Here is a 14,728-nt window from a genome sequence, read left to right as displayed (position 1 = left end):
AAGAGGGGCTGGGAGGCATGATTGCAAACCGCTGGGGAGGGCGAACGCAGCAATACGGCAATCGCCATTACAGCCAGCGGGGGAGAAAGGCAAACGCGGGAAGCCGCCATTTTCGGAGGCGGGGGAAGAAGACAAGCACGGGAAACCGCCATTTTGTAAAAGAAAAAAGAAAGAAAAATAATTCTTTTGTTTCTCAAGAAGATCGCGAGGATGCCTAAGCGTGGTAACATCAACGATTTCGATCCCGATGTTGAAGATTGGGCCACGTATGTAGAACGCATAGAGATATATTGTAAGGCAAATAAAATATCAGATGCAGATAAAGCACTAACCTTACTAAACTCAATGGGTGCGAAGACATACGGGCTATTGAAGCATCTTCTATCACCAGCTAAACCGACGGATCAGACTTTCACTAATATTGTTGCTGTCCTGAAGAATCATTTGAACCCCACACCGCTGATGTTAGCGGAATGATTTAAATTTTATGCGAGAACGCAACTGAAAGCGGAAAGCAACGCGGAGTATTTAATTGAACTGCGTAAGCTAGCGAAATACTGTCAGTTTGAGGAAAGCCTGACAGAGGCACTGAGAGACAAATTCGCGTGTGGATTGTCGAAAGAAGGAACACAAAAGCGTTTGCTTGAAGAGAATGATCTTACACTTGATAAGGCTGTCACTATTGCAGCATCGCATGAAGCCGCAGCGAGAGGCACCGCGGAAATGCAGCTGAAGGCAGCGGTACTCAGCGTAGATCAAATGGCTTCAGGTACAACGAAATGTTATCGTTGTGGGAAGACAACACACGATCAGAACCAATGCTGGTTTAAAAACCAGGAATGTAGAAAATGTGGCAAGCTTGGTCACATAGCTAAAGTATGCCGGTCAGGAAAGAAGACCAGCAACAAAAAGTCACCACAGGAAAAGTGCAGAAAGGTACATAAGGTGGCTGAGAAGAGTTCGGATGAACAGAATTCGGATTCAGACTCCAACAGCAAGGAACTGGGTAGTCTGAGAATTCACAACGTGAGTAAGGAAGCTGACCGACAAACTATCTGGGTCACACTGCAGATAGCAGGAGTCCAAGTGAAGATGGAATTGGACACCAGATCGGCGCTGACGGTCATGAATAAGCAAGATTACAAAAAGTTATTCAAACATATTCCCCTACGGGATACGGAGATAGTATTGCAGACATACACGGGGCAAAAAGTATACCCCATCGGAAAGATAAAAGTCAAGGTGATACACAAGGGCAAAGAACACCAAGGAATGGACTTATATGTACTACCTGAGGGAGGTCCACCACTTCTGGGATGGGAGTGGATCAGAAAAATAAATATGGACTGGCACTCCCTAAACGCAATAACGGTAGATTCCGGAAACAAAGATGTCAAACCTGAACGATTGTCCAGAATATTGGATGAAGCTAAAGAGGTGTTCCAACAGGGACTGGGAACACTGAGAGGAATTAAGGCAAAAATCAAGATTGCAGAACACGCAAACCCAAAATTTTTCAAAGCCAGACCGGTACCTTATGCGATACAACCTGCTGTGGAAGCTGAGCTGGAAGGGCTTGAATGTTCGGGGGTACTGTCTAAGGTGGACTGGAGTGAGTGGGCCACGCCCATTGTTCCCGTCATGAAGCGTTCATCGAGTAACAAGCCAGGGGAACCGGGGAAGGTCCGCATCTGTGGAGACTTCAAGATCACAGTTAATCCGGTGCTTCACACGGTGCAATATCCGCTTCCGCGGATTGAGGATATCTTTGCTTCATTGTCTGGTGGGAAACACTTCACCAAGATAGACCTGGCGCAAGCGTACTTACAGATGGAAGTTGAGGAAGAGTCGCGCCAGTATCTCACATTCAACACGCACAGAGGCTTGTATCGATATAATAGACTGGTTTTTGGAGTGGCTTCGGCTCCAGCAATTTGGCAGAGGGCCATGGAGCAGGTATTACAGGGAATTCCAAGCACTCAATGTTACTTGGACGATATCCTGATTACAGGAGATAACGATGAGGAACACCTTGCAAATTTGAAACTGGTGCTCACCAGTTTGAAGGAGTATGGCCTTCGAGTTAATCGCCAGAAATGTGAGTTCTTTCAGAAACGGATCTCGTACTGTGGTCATGTCATTGACCAGGAGGGGCTGCACAAGTCACCTGACAAGATCGAAGCTGTTGTGAAGGCTCCCGCTCCGGAAAATGTATCCCAGTTGAGGTCGTTCCCAGGGTTGATTAACTATTACCATAAGTTTCTGCCAAATCTATCCATGGTGCTGCACCTGCTGAATGCTCTTTTGCAGAAAGAAGTACCATGGAAGTGGAGCGAGGACTGTAAGAAGGCCTTTCACAAAAGCAAGGCATTGATCACCTCAGAGGAAGTGTTGGCTCACTTCAACCCAATGCTACCTATTCGTTTAGCTTGTGATGCTTCTCCTTATGGTATTGGAGCAGTACTCTCACACAAGTTGCCAAATGGCTCGGAAAGGCCAGTCGCATTTGCATCCAGATCATTGACCTCCGCTGAGCGCAACTATGCTCAGATAGATAGGGAGGCTCTGAGCCTGGTGTGGGGAGTAAAGAAGTTTAACCATTACCTGCAGGGCCAGAAGTTTACACTGCTGACAGACCACCAGCCGTTGGTATCCATATTCAACCCTAAAAAGGGCGTTTCCATTATGACAGCGCAAAGGCTACAGAGGTGGTCCCTCTTCCTAGGGGCACACCAATATGACATAGAATACAAAGGATCAAAACAGCATGGGAATGCTGACGGGTTATCGCGCCTACCGTTGCCAACGGTAGAAGAGGTGCCTACAGTGGACCCAGTGGAGATGTTCCACTCAACCATAGTGGAATGTCTACCGGTAACAAATTCTACGATCGAAAAGGAAACAAGAAATGACCCGACTCTCTCACGAGTCTACGATTTAACGGTGAAGGGATGGCCAGCACATGGCGAACCACTGTTGCCAGCATTCTCGCAAAGAAGAGAACAGCTGTCAGTGTGCCGAGGAACTTTGATGTGTGGATCCAGAGTGGTGATTCCACCCAAACTCCAGCATAAAGTGCTAAAGGAGCTTCACGAGGGGCATCTGGGTGGAGTGAAAATGAAGAACCTAGCCAGAGCGTTTGTGTGGTGGCCAGGTATCGATGGAGACATCGAAGAAATAACCAAGAGCTGTCTAGGATGCCAGAAGGTCCAAAACGCCCCACCACAAGCTCCTCTACATCCATGGGAGTGGCCCTCATCTCCATGGCAAAGGGTACATATCGACTTTGCTGGTCCATTTATGGACTCAATGTTCTTAATCACGGTGGATGCACACTCCAAGTGGCCGGAGGTAATAAAGATGTCCTCCACCACCACGGAAAAAACCATCACTGTATTAAGGGCCATATTTGCCAGGAATGGGCTGCCGGAACAGATCTGTTCTGATAATGGACCGCAATTTGTGTCCGAAGAATTCAGGAAGTTCTTAAAAAACAATGGGGTTAAGCACTACACGTCCGCCCCATACCATCCCGCCACCAATGGATTAGCTGAAAGGTTTGTCCAGACCTTCAAGAAGGCCATAAAGGCCATGGGTAATGAAGACATAAATCTACAACATAAGGTAGATAACTTCTTGTTGGCGTACAGGAATGCAACACATGCGGTTACAAACCAAACTCCCGCCATGATGTTTTTCAATAGAAGACTAAGATGCCGGCTGGATTTGATCAAGCCAAACATCAGAAGGGACGTAGAGAACCGGCAATTTCAAGGCATGAATGAAAGGCCAACTAGAACCTTCCAGATAGGTCAACAAGTTTTGGCCCGGGACTACCGTACCGAGAAATGGCAGCCTGGAACTATTTGCAAACGACTAGGACCGCTGATGTATACCGTGGACATTGGTGAAACATAATAAGGCGCCATGTTGACCAGATCATAGAGTCATCCGAAAAGGGACAACCTACTCCACAACTCTATACGCCTAATGATGAAGCAGAGATACCCATAGTATCTACCTCCGATCCGGTGATACTGGAATCAGATGAACACGACACTGGCATTCAAGCCGAATCGACCTTGCCAAAAGAACCTACTACACCACCGAAAACTACGACACCACCGAGGTGTTATCCGGACCGAGACAGGAAGCCTCCAGAGAGACTGAATCTGTGAACTGTTTTACATAAAGTTGTGTATATATGTTATGATGTTATGTTTAATGGGGAATATATACTGTTAAGCTAAAAAGGGAGGATTGTAGTGTATGTAACCGTTCCACCTTTAAGAGAACTATTTTAAGGGTTGCACTGCTTTATCTTGGCTGCTGTATACTGTAATACCGGTGGTGACCACACCGGTATATAAGTGCTGTGTAATGATTTCTTGGGCAGTTCCGCCCTGACCTTCAACTAGTAAAGACCTGTTAAAGTTTACTCTTGTGGTCTGTGTAGTAATTCTCAATATAACACACAGACTTAACAACCACCAATTAAAGATATACACTAGGGAGCTTGTATGGTTTACCAACAGTCCCCGCTACACCAGAAAGACCATAGCAACTATAAATCAGAGTTAAAGTTTAAAAAATAGAGAAATACTCACCAACCAATCACTTACCTGCTCCCTGGTGACGTCACACTCTGATTACTTTTTACCTCTCTCCCAGCTGCTGAGTTGGTAAGCCTCACTGCTGCCGCCACTTTAATGCTCCGCCTTGGCCGCTGCTCTCCCCCAGGTCCAGCCCCCAATGGCCTTTTCCCTTGCACTGAGTGCACACTAGGTACAATACTATTCCCAGCTGGCAAACCACGAGGATGTGGGAAGCCAGTCTAATCCATGAAGGGACCTCTATATTTTCAAAAATGTCCCACCAGGGTGGAACCACAATATCCAATATTTTGGCCCCTATCTCTACCGTCTTCTGCTCCAGAGTGTAGAAATGTTTCTGTGAGACTATTACTGCTTTGAGTATTTTGGTAAGATGTTCTGGGAGAGGGGGGTTTCATAGCCGAAATGTGCTACATACTTTTGCAGGTTGGTGAAATTCTCTTTTACAGTGAGGTGAACAGTGGAGGGTTCAGGAATGGGGACAATTCGTTCCTGGGCCACTTGAACTTCTGCCTTGGGTTTAAAGCAGAAACTGCTGTCACTTACCGGACACCAGCTATGCTGTCCATGCTGGTAGTGGGGCGCACCTGTGGCGACACAATATGTCCCACCTCCTATATATGCTACCTGTGGGGGAACATGGTCTTGTGCCATTACCTCCATGGTACAGTTTATAGGTTTTGCGCCAGCAGCTTTGAACCCACACTGTGGTTTTGAATAGGCGTTCAAGTGCTGGGGACACAGTATTATGTGTGCTCCCCGGCTCCGGCACCCCGAGAGGTCAGTAGCTGTCATAGCGTGCTCCCACTTTATGACACAAGGTGGGACCGCTGTGAAACAGATGTGTGCACCCCCTTGAATGACTCCAATGTTCTCTACACTGTATACCGGTGCGGGTCAGGCTGCCCCACCCATGACTGGCATTCTTACTACTATACCTATGATAGTATGGTTTGAATGTCCACAATCTACTGGGACTGGGTAGGCCTCAGAAGCTAGCCAGAGTTGACACGGGCTTAATGCATTCTCAAAAGGGTGGAGGGCTGCGAGTTGTTTTTTGTTGATCCAGGAGGGGACTAAACCCTGTTTTAAATCCTCCAGATTACTGCGGCCCTCGCCCAGCAACCATGCCCCATACAGCACGCACACCTCGTTCGGTGCAACCTGGTCAGAAGCATTTCTGTCCTCTCTTATTAGGGCATTTACAGTCTTGGCGTGTCTCTCCAGCTCAGCTATTATCTCTTTTAAATAGACCATCATGGCCTGGTCCTCATGTAACTCTGAGCCTACTACCTTATTTTCATCCATTAAAATCTTCCTCAATTGTGTTTTTAGACCATTTATCTGTGTCTGCAATTCTATGTCATCCAGACTGTTGATGACAGAGGGCCCTGTGTTAAACGCTGTGAAAAAATCATTCCTGGCTCCCCTTCTTTGTCTCCCCGCATTACCAAAATACTCAGTGTGTGTGGTGTACAGTTCGGTTTTGTCTACATTGGCAAAAACGAACTCGTAGAATTTCCTAAACATCTCTTTTAACAGGGCCTGGTATAGCTGTTCTGTCTCCTTGGGGCACCACTCAGATAAGTGTACCTCGGTAAGATTCAGGATCACGGAAGCTACCGCGTAGTGTACCCCCTGGTATAGCACCTGTTCCGTCGGTACTAGTACCAGCCCATTCCCTGGTCCCTTGGTGGTGGTAGGGCACCCCTCTCTGTGTGTCCTTGCTGCCTGAGTCATGGGCAGGGGCTTTCGGGCGCGTGCCACTAGTTCAGTGGCTTTGACTAGGGCTGGGTAACGTGGGACTATGCAAATGTGTAGGTGGGAATCCCATTCCACCCCCTCCCCCTTATCCTGCCATGATGCGGAGAAGATGATGGATGTGCCCGTGGGGCAGGCCCTTTGTGACCCCCACATACAGACATAAACTCCCTGTTCTGATTCCCACCACTTATCCCAGCATATGCTAGTCCCTCCTTGGGTCCCTGTGACCGTCCGGTAGGTGTCGTTCCCCATTCGTTCCCAGTCAGCTGTACGGTCCCCCATGTCTCTGCTCAGCTTTCTGAGCCACCACCACCTTCCCAGGGGAATCTGTCCTCTGCAAGTCAGGCACACGCGTTTCCGCTCAGTGACCCTGACCCGTGAGGCCACAACCTGTACGCTGGGGCAGGGGAGGGAGGCCTCCCCGTAGGTGAACCCGGTCTGGCTGGAGTGCCGGTTGGAGTTGGATCCCAGCCACCCTGACCATCTTCCCTCATGGGAATAGATAGCGAGCTCCTCCACGCCTCGTTCACCGCCCCCAGCAGTCACAACCGGTGCTCTCTCTCCTGAGCACCCATAAATGTGGGAGTCCTCCACGTCACCTTGCTTCCCAGTGCTCATTCCTATCAAGGCAAGTAGGAGTACGCCCCCTTTCATCTTGAAATCCTCTCCTGCAAAGAGACACAAGAGCATAGAGCCAGGTCCCGAGGAGATTCTCTGGCTTGGGTAAAGCATAGTCGAGTCTCGTGACCTCGACTTAATACAAACACTCTTAACAATACTACTACTATTTAAACTACCAATCACCTCATTCAAACTTAAACTAAACACCCAAACTTAACAATATCAAGCTTAAATTACGTAAACTATGTACATCCGCCGCCCATCTCCGGGCGGCCAGGCTAATCCCTATTCGGGCTGCAGCATACTATTCCCTTCGGTGTCGCTCGTCCTGTTCCTTTGGTCCCTGGCAGCCTGCGGCTGCTGGCTGGGAACCTCTGTCCTCAGACCGATCCCTGACTTGAGAGGCTGCCGGTTTAAACGGGGGAGTCGGTGACCACGGTTTCTTTGGTTGTGGCGTTCGTGGGGATCTTCTAGGGACTTTGGCTGGTGGGGTTTTTCTGGCTGGTGGTTTTTTAACACGAGCCACTGCCCCCTCCTGTGCGGTCTGCGAACTTTCCACTGCCGCTGGCTGGGGATTTTCATCCTCCGGCTTTACCTCTCCTACACCTGTGCTAGGGGCAGGTAGCTCTTCACGGCCTGGTGCTGCAGGCTGAGGGTCCTCGCCCTCAGGTCCCACCTCATCTAAACCTGGGTCAGGGGCGGAGTCTTTGCCCTCATATCCCACCTCATCTAAATCCCAGAAGAGTGGGGGATTGTCCCAAACGGTGGGCGGGATGGCCCCTCCCCTAAAACAAGCCACTGCACCTGCCTGTGCAGTCTGTGAACTCTCCCTTGCTGCAGGCTGAGGATTTCTATCCTCAGACCTTATCCCAACTGGCTGTTCTCTTTTCTCGGGCTTAACAATTTGCATTGGTTAATGTAACTAGCAGTCTGCCTTAAAGTCTCGTCCGCTGCCCTGAACGGGCCTTCTATGGACTCCCCATTCTTTTTCCTTACCGGGACGGCCTTAAGGACAGGATCTTGGACTTGGACCTGCTTTAGGTCCGGGGCCAAAGCTACCCCCTGTGTGCCTCCCTTGTCCCAGATTGCGGCCACCGAACCTGTCCAATAGGGGTGCCAAGGCTCTCCTTCCCTAGCCCTCTGCTTGGCCACCTCGTTGGTCTTTTGGTTACCCTCCCACATGGTATGGAGGGATCCTAAATCTGTGGCCAAAGGTTTGGACCTTTCTCCAGCCTGCTCGTTCCCTGTGACTCCCATTGGGCTAAATGGGACCTTGTTAGACCTGGGTGAATTGGTCGGGTCTTCCGAATGGACCACCGTGCTGGAAGCTCCAGTGTCCACCGAATATCTCCCCTGCACCATCTCCGCCCATATCTTAACACAGGGCCTGCTCCCCTCATCGTTTTCAAGGGGACACAGGTCGACAGGCTGCGCTGGTTCTAGTCAGGGCTGTGGGTTGGATGGAGCTGACAGGGTCAGAGTCAGAGCACCGGTAGCAGCTGCTACTCTCCCCTGGCCAGTCAATAGGGACCTCATGGCATCCAGAAATGAATCGACCGCGGCGGGAGGGGTCTCTGCCTCCGCCTTTTGGGCTGGGGCTGTGGAATTCTTTCCCTTGTTATCCTTCCAAGGGTTTTTGCACTCCTTCCACCAGTGTCCATCCTTCCCACACCCGTAACAATTGAGCTTAGTGCTAGAAGGGTTATTCCCTTCCTGATGCCACTCCTTCCTACCCTGTCCGGGTTTTACCTCATGCACCTTCCCCTTAGGTGGGTGTGTATCAGTTCCCCTGCCGTTCTTATAGGCTAGGGTCAACTGTCTGATCACCATAAGTTCGGTGGTCTGGGGATTCCTAGGGTCGAACCAGACCTCCGCCTTGGCCCGGGCCTGTGGCAAGCTGTTTGCCACCAGGCAACGGAGCCAGTGGGCCAGCTGATCCCGGTTCAGGAGTGCCCGGTTAGGTGCCCCAGGACAGGCACTCCTATACACCGGCCATAACCTGTCCGCGAAAGCCTGCGGGGTTTCCCCTGCGAGCTGCACTGTCTTCTCCACACGGGAGAAAGGACTTCCCTCATTCATCCCCATGGCCTCCAGAACTTCATCCCTGAGCTCCTCATACCCGCACTGCCCCCTATTACACTCGTCAGCGAGGGATTGGAGGAGCTTACCCTCCAAAGAGAACAGCAGCATTTTGGCCTGCTCAGCATCATCGCACTCGTTGACGCCGGCTGCCTGTTCTATTTCCCTGAAGTGGACCGAGGGGTCCCCTTTTTCAGTGAGCTTTGGGATATGGCCCACAATAGCCCTAAGCTGTTGGGTTCTGTAGGGTAATACGAACTGGTTTTGGAGGGGTCCCTCGTCCTCGTCATTAACGGGTGGGCCGAACCTCCGATGCCGGGCTGGGCACATCGGCCCCGGTTCCAGCCTTTCTTGCGGGGGTTGTTCCACCTCCGCTTCTACCCCTGACTTGCTGCCAGACCTCACTAAAACCTGGCGCTACAGGTGGTGGTCGTGGGACCTCCTGTTCCTCAACCGAGTCGTCCCTTGGCACTACCTGTGGTGTCTGAACCGTTCTCCCCTCGTTCCCTGTAAAGTCGACCTGGGCTGCCTTCGGGCTTATGAGGTACACCATGCCCTTGGCCCTCCTTAGGGCAAGGCTCAGATTCTCTATCTGTTCCTTGCAGGGGCCATGATCTGCATCTTCAAACCCCTGTTTGCTCGCTAACTTATAAGTTGCCTTTATATCCTTCACTTTCTCCTCCTGCTCTCTTACTTGTCTCGCTAGGCGGGCGTTCTTTTCCTGCAACCTCAACTCACTGCTCTTGGCCTTGGTGACTTGACACTGTAGGTATTCCAACCTGGCCTTATGTTCTCCCATTAATTGTACCCTTTCCTTGTTTAGGGCCTGCAATGCTACCAGTAACTTTTCCCCTGCTAGAGCCTTGTCCTGGACCTCCAGGGCTGACTCCCTTATCTCGGCTGCCTGTGCTGCAATGAGCCTGTCCAAAAGCTGGACCTGTTTCTTGAAGCACATCAGCCAGACTGCCTTCTCTAGGGATTTCTTGTGATCCTTCCCTTCTGTCCACTTAGCTGCGGCATCTACCGGACGCCCAGCCTTTAATAGATCGGTAATCCACTTCTTTGTGATATTCACTTTGCTGAACACATAATCAGAAATCCTTTCCTCCATTACGGTTTGCTCTTCCGAACCATTGTCTACTGTATCGCACCCCTGTTGCCGGTGTCCTGCTGCGGTTGCCATTTCTGTAGGGGGTGGCGTGTGCCCAGTCAGCTCTGCCCCTGACTGTCTCTGAGCGGTTCGAATCGCTCCCACACCCCTGGGTTCTAGACACCGGACTTAGATACAGGCGGCGATACAGAAATAGAGTAGACAACTGGTTTGGTGCAAGAAAACCGTATTTTTATTACAGGCACAATAAAATCACAACACTGAAAATTACTAGAATAATTACAGGCATATAAAAGTACACTTATTTGGGAATGGGGAACACATGGCACAACGAGGGAACAAATGCATTAATAATCCCCCTACCCTTGTCCCACCCCAAATACCAACTAGATTGAGCTACGAGGGGCCAGGGATTTATGCTCACCAATGGGGTTCCTTTTTACGGTTCGAAACCTGTCGATTAAGCGGTTGTGGTGTTGGGGTTCGCTCTTTTTGTCCTTTGGGGCCTGCCGTCGTCACATGGTCCCAGGGCGCGGCGGTGGAGTCGTCTGAGTAAAGTACCCCCTTTTCCTCCGTTAGAGATAGGGAGTAAAGTCTTTCTTGGGTACTTTACCTTGCAGAATGGTTGTTCTTCTGGTGGTGGTCTGGTCGTTGAAGGTTTTGTTGTGGTTGGAGTTCGGTTGGCGGTCTATGGTGTTGGCTTGAGTTTGTTACCGCGATGCTCGTGGTCGTCAGCTGCTCCTTCTACCCATGCATCGAATGCCAGCTTACCGGGGTGTGTGCCCGCTCGTCCCCAACGCTTCTTTATGCTGCCCTTCTCTGCTTATTGGCCTTGCCGTTCATCTCATCTCGCCTGCCCGCTTGCGGCCCAGTGTGTCCTGTGTGTGTTGAGTCGGGTCCCGTTCTCCTCCTGCGTTTGGCCCCCGGTGTTGTAATGGGCGTCCTCGGTGTCGAGCAGAGCGGGAAGAGAAGAGAGGAAGAGAGAGCTTGGCTACCGGTGGACCCACAATTATATCGGTTCTTCACCCCTTATCTGCGCGCCAAATCAGGTCAGTTCTTTGTTTAATTTTGGCGGGCTCGTCTAAGGTGATTACAGTGATTCCCCTTAACTGCTTTTGGGGCGGTTGTCTCCTTGTTTAATGGCTTCAACATCCTGGCTGTTTGTTATTTATGATTTTTAATCGGCGTTCTCCTGTCTTGGTGGCTACTTTGAGCTGTTACCGATTATGTATGCAAAAGGTTAATGGCCTCAAGATTACGTCTATCCTGAGTTAAACTGTTTCACGATGAAGGATGCATATTCTGTGTTTATCTAGCTGTCTGGCTTTAGAAATGACAAAGTCTTTCACACAGATCCATGCATGTTAGCTTATGTTTCAAGATTTGAATGGACTGTGGCGACACGCCACCATTGGACATAATCCGCTCACGGCGGCACGGACAGTTTATGCAGGCGCACTGCCAGCAGCAGCCGCCCCCAGCCATGGGCCCTTTCCTCCGGCAACTTGTTTCCCGCAGGGACAGGCTGCCGGGAGCACTTCCTGTCTGGGGAGTATTTAAGTGGTTGCGCGGGCTTTTTAAGCACTTGTTTTGCCGTGATGTAAATTAAAGCAGTTGTGTTCCATCAACTCTGGTCTTGACTCCCACGTTTGCCGCAGTATCTCAACACTGGTGACCCCAATGCTCAGGACGAATCCTAAGCTAGCATGGCGGATACAAACGCAGTCACGGTTAAACTACCGGACTTTTGGGAGAACCTGGCCAAGGCCTGGTTCGTTCAAGCCGAGTCCAGATTCCGGCTGAGAAGCATTACAGTCGACGCCACGAAGTACGACTACCTCGTCGCCTCTCTTACCTGCGCCACAGTCCCTAAGGTTTGGGCAGCGCTGCAGGATCAACCAGAGGAAGGCAAATACGAACATCTGAAGGCCGCGCTCCTTAAAAAATTTCAGGCGTCCTCCTACCAGCGCAACTGCCAACTCCTCGACCTCTAAGGCCTTGGTGATGCTTCACCATCAGACCTGCTTTCCCACATGCTGTCCCTCTCGGACGACAAAAAACCCGGCGCCCTCTTTCGTACGCTTTTCATTCGGCAGCTCCCCGCCAGCATCCGCCCGCTCATTGTGGAGTCTGGCTCCATGGACCTGAACGAGATAGCCGAAAAGGCCGACCGGCTGCTCTCCGCGCAGACCGCCCGCAACATCGCGCCCGACCTCACGGCAACGACCACGCGGTCCCCCCGGCTCACTAGGCCCGACCGCCCTTCCACTCCGGGTCACTGCTACTATCACACCCGTTTTGGCACTAGGGCCCAACGTTGCACGCCACCGTGCACTTTCAAACCCTCCCCCGCACCGGCCTCCACGATGGCCGCGGGGCAAAAGGGGCCCCTACTGTACGTCACCAACGACAGCACCAACCGCCGATTCCTGGCGACACAGGAGCCCAGCACAGCATCACACCCGCCTCCGCCCTCAAAATCCAACACGGCGCACGGGGTCTCACGCTGGCTGTAGCCAATGGCTCTGACATCCGCACATACGGCACCCGCATGGTCACGCTCGACCTCGCAGGCCGCCGCTACCGCTGGGAGTTCCTCACAGCCAAGGTCCTCTGCCCACTCATCGGCGCCGACTTTCTACGCACCCACGGCCTCCTTGTTGACATTCCGAGGTGTAGTGTCCGTGTGTAGATAAAGACACTGAAGACAGGAGTTGGTTCATAGGTATTTACTAAGCAAGTCTGGGGGGGGTTCTAAAGGATATACACAATACACAGGCTTATATAGCCCAAGTGGCAATTACCGGCATTACGCACACCTGGGGCTCTTAAAGGCACATACACCACAATTCCTCCCCTTCTAGCTAACCAGTACATCATATTTTAAGTAATTATTAATTACATGTTATATGCAAAATAATATACATTGCTGTATTAATTAATTATAAGTTAGTCTCTCAGGAGGCTTCCTGACTCGGTCCGGAAAATGCCTCGGGGGTGTAGTAGTTTCTGGTGGTGTAGTAGGTTCTTCTGGCAAGGCTGATTCGGCTTGAAGGCCAGTGTCGGGCTCATCGGGTTCCAGTATCACCGGATCGGAGGTAGATATGGGTATCTCTACTTCATCATTAGATGTAAAGCGTGGTGGTGTAGGTTGTCCCTTTTCGGATGACTTGATGATTTGGTCAGCATGGCGCCTTATTATGCTTTCTCCGATGTCCACGGTATACATCAGTGGTCCTAGTCGTGTGCAGATAGTTCCAGGCTGCCATTTCTCGGTACGGTAGTCCCGGGCCAAAACCGGTTGGCCTATCTGGAAGGCCCTAGTTGGCCTTTCATTCATGCCCTGAAACTGCCGGTTCTCCACGTCCCTTCGGATGTTGGGCTTGACCAAATCCAGCCGGCATCTTAGGGTTCTATTGTAGAACATCATGGCGGGAGTTTGGTTTGTAACCATATGTGTTGCATTCCTATATGCAAATAAGAAGTTATCCACCTTGTGCTGAAGTTTTATGTCTTCATTACCCATGGCCTTTATGGCCTTCTTAAAGGTCTGGACAAACCTTTCAGCCAATCCATTGGTGGCGGGATGGTATGGGGCGGAAGTGTAGTGCTTTACCCCATTGTTCTTTAAGAACTTTCTGAATTCTTCGGACACAAATTGCGGTCCATTATCAGAACATATCTGTTCCGGCAGCCCATTCCTGGCAAATATGGTCCTTAATACTGTGATGGTTTTTTCCGTGGTGGTGGAGGACATCTTTATTACCTCCGGCCACTTGGAGTGTGCATCAACTGCGATTAAGAACATTGAGTCCATAAATGGACCAGCAAAGTCGATGTGCACCCTTTGCCAGGGAGATGAGGGCCACTCCCATGGATGTAGAGGGGCCTATGGCGGAGCATTTTGGACCTTCTGGCATCCTAGGCAGCTCTTGGTCATGTCTTCGATGTCTCCATTGATACCTGGCCACCATACAAACGCCCTAGCTAGGTTCTTCATTTTCACTCCACCCAGATGCCCCTCGTGAAGCTCCTTTAGCACTTTATCCTGGAGTTTGGGTGGAATCACCACTCTGGATCCACACATCAAGGTTCCTCGGCACACTGACAGCTGTTCTCTTCTTTGCGAGAATGCTGGCAACAGTGGTTCGCCATGTGCTGACCATCCCTTCATTGTTAAATCGTAGACCCGTGAGAGAGTAGGGTCATTTCTTGTCTCCCTTTCAATGGCAGAATTTGTCACCGGTAGACATTCCACTATGGTAGAGTGGAATATCTCTACTGGGTCTACTGTAGGTGCCTCTTCTATTGTTGGCAACGGCAGGCGCGATAAACCGTCAGCATTCCCATGCTGTTTTGACCCTTTGTATTCAATGTTGTATTGGTGTGCCCCTAGAAAAAGGGACCACCTCTGTAGTCTTTGTGCCGTCATAATGGGGACACCTTTCTTAGGGTTGAATGTGGAGATGAGGGGTTGATGGTCAGTCAGCAAGGTAAATTTTTGTCCGTGTAGGTAATGGTTGAATTTCTTCACTCCCCA

This window comes from Somniosus microcephalus, chromosome 4, assembly GCF_052327205.1.
Source record: "Somniosus microcephalus isolate GS21.2 chromosome 4, FLI_Smic_1.0, whole genome shotgun sequence".
Classification (NCBI taxonomy): Eukaryota; Metazoa; Chordata; class Chondrichthyes; order Squaliformes; family Somniosidae; genus Somniosus; species Somniosus microcephalus.
This window is presented reverse-complemented; position numbering follows the sequence as displayed.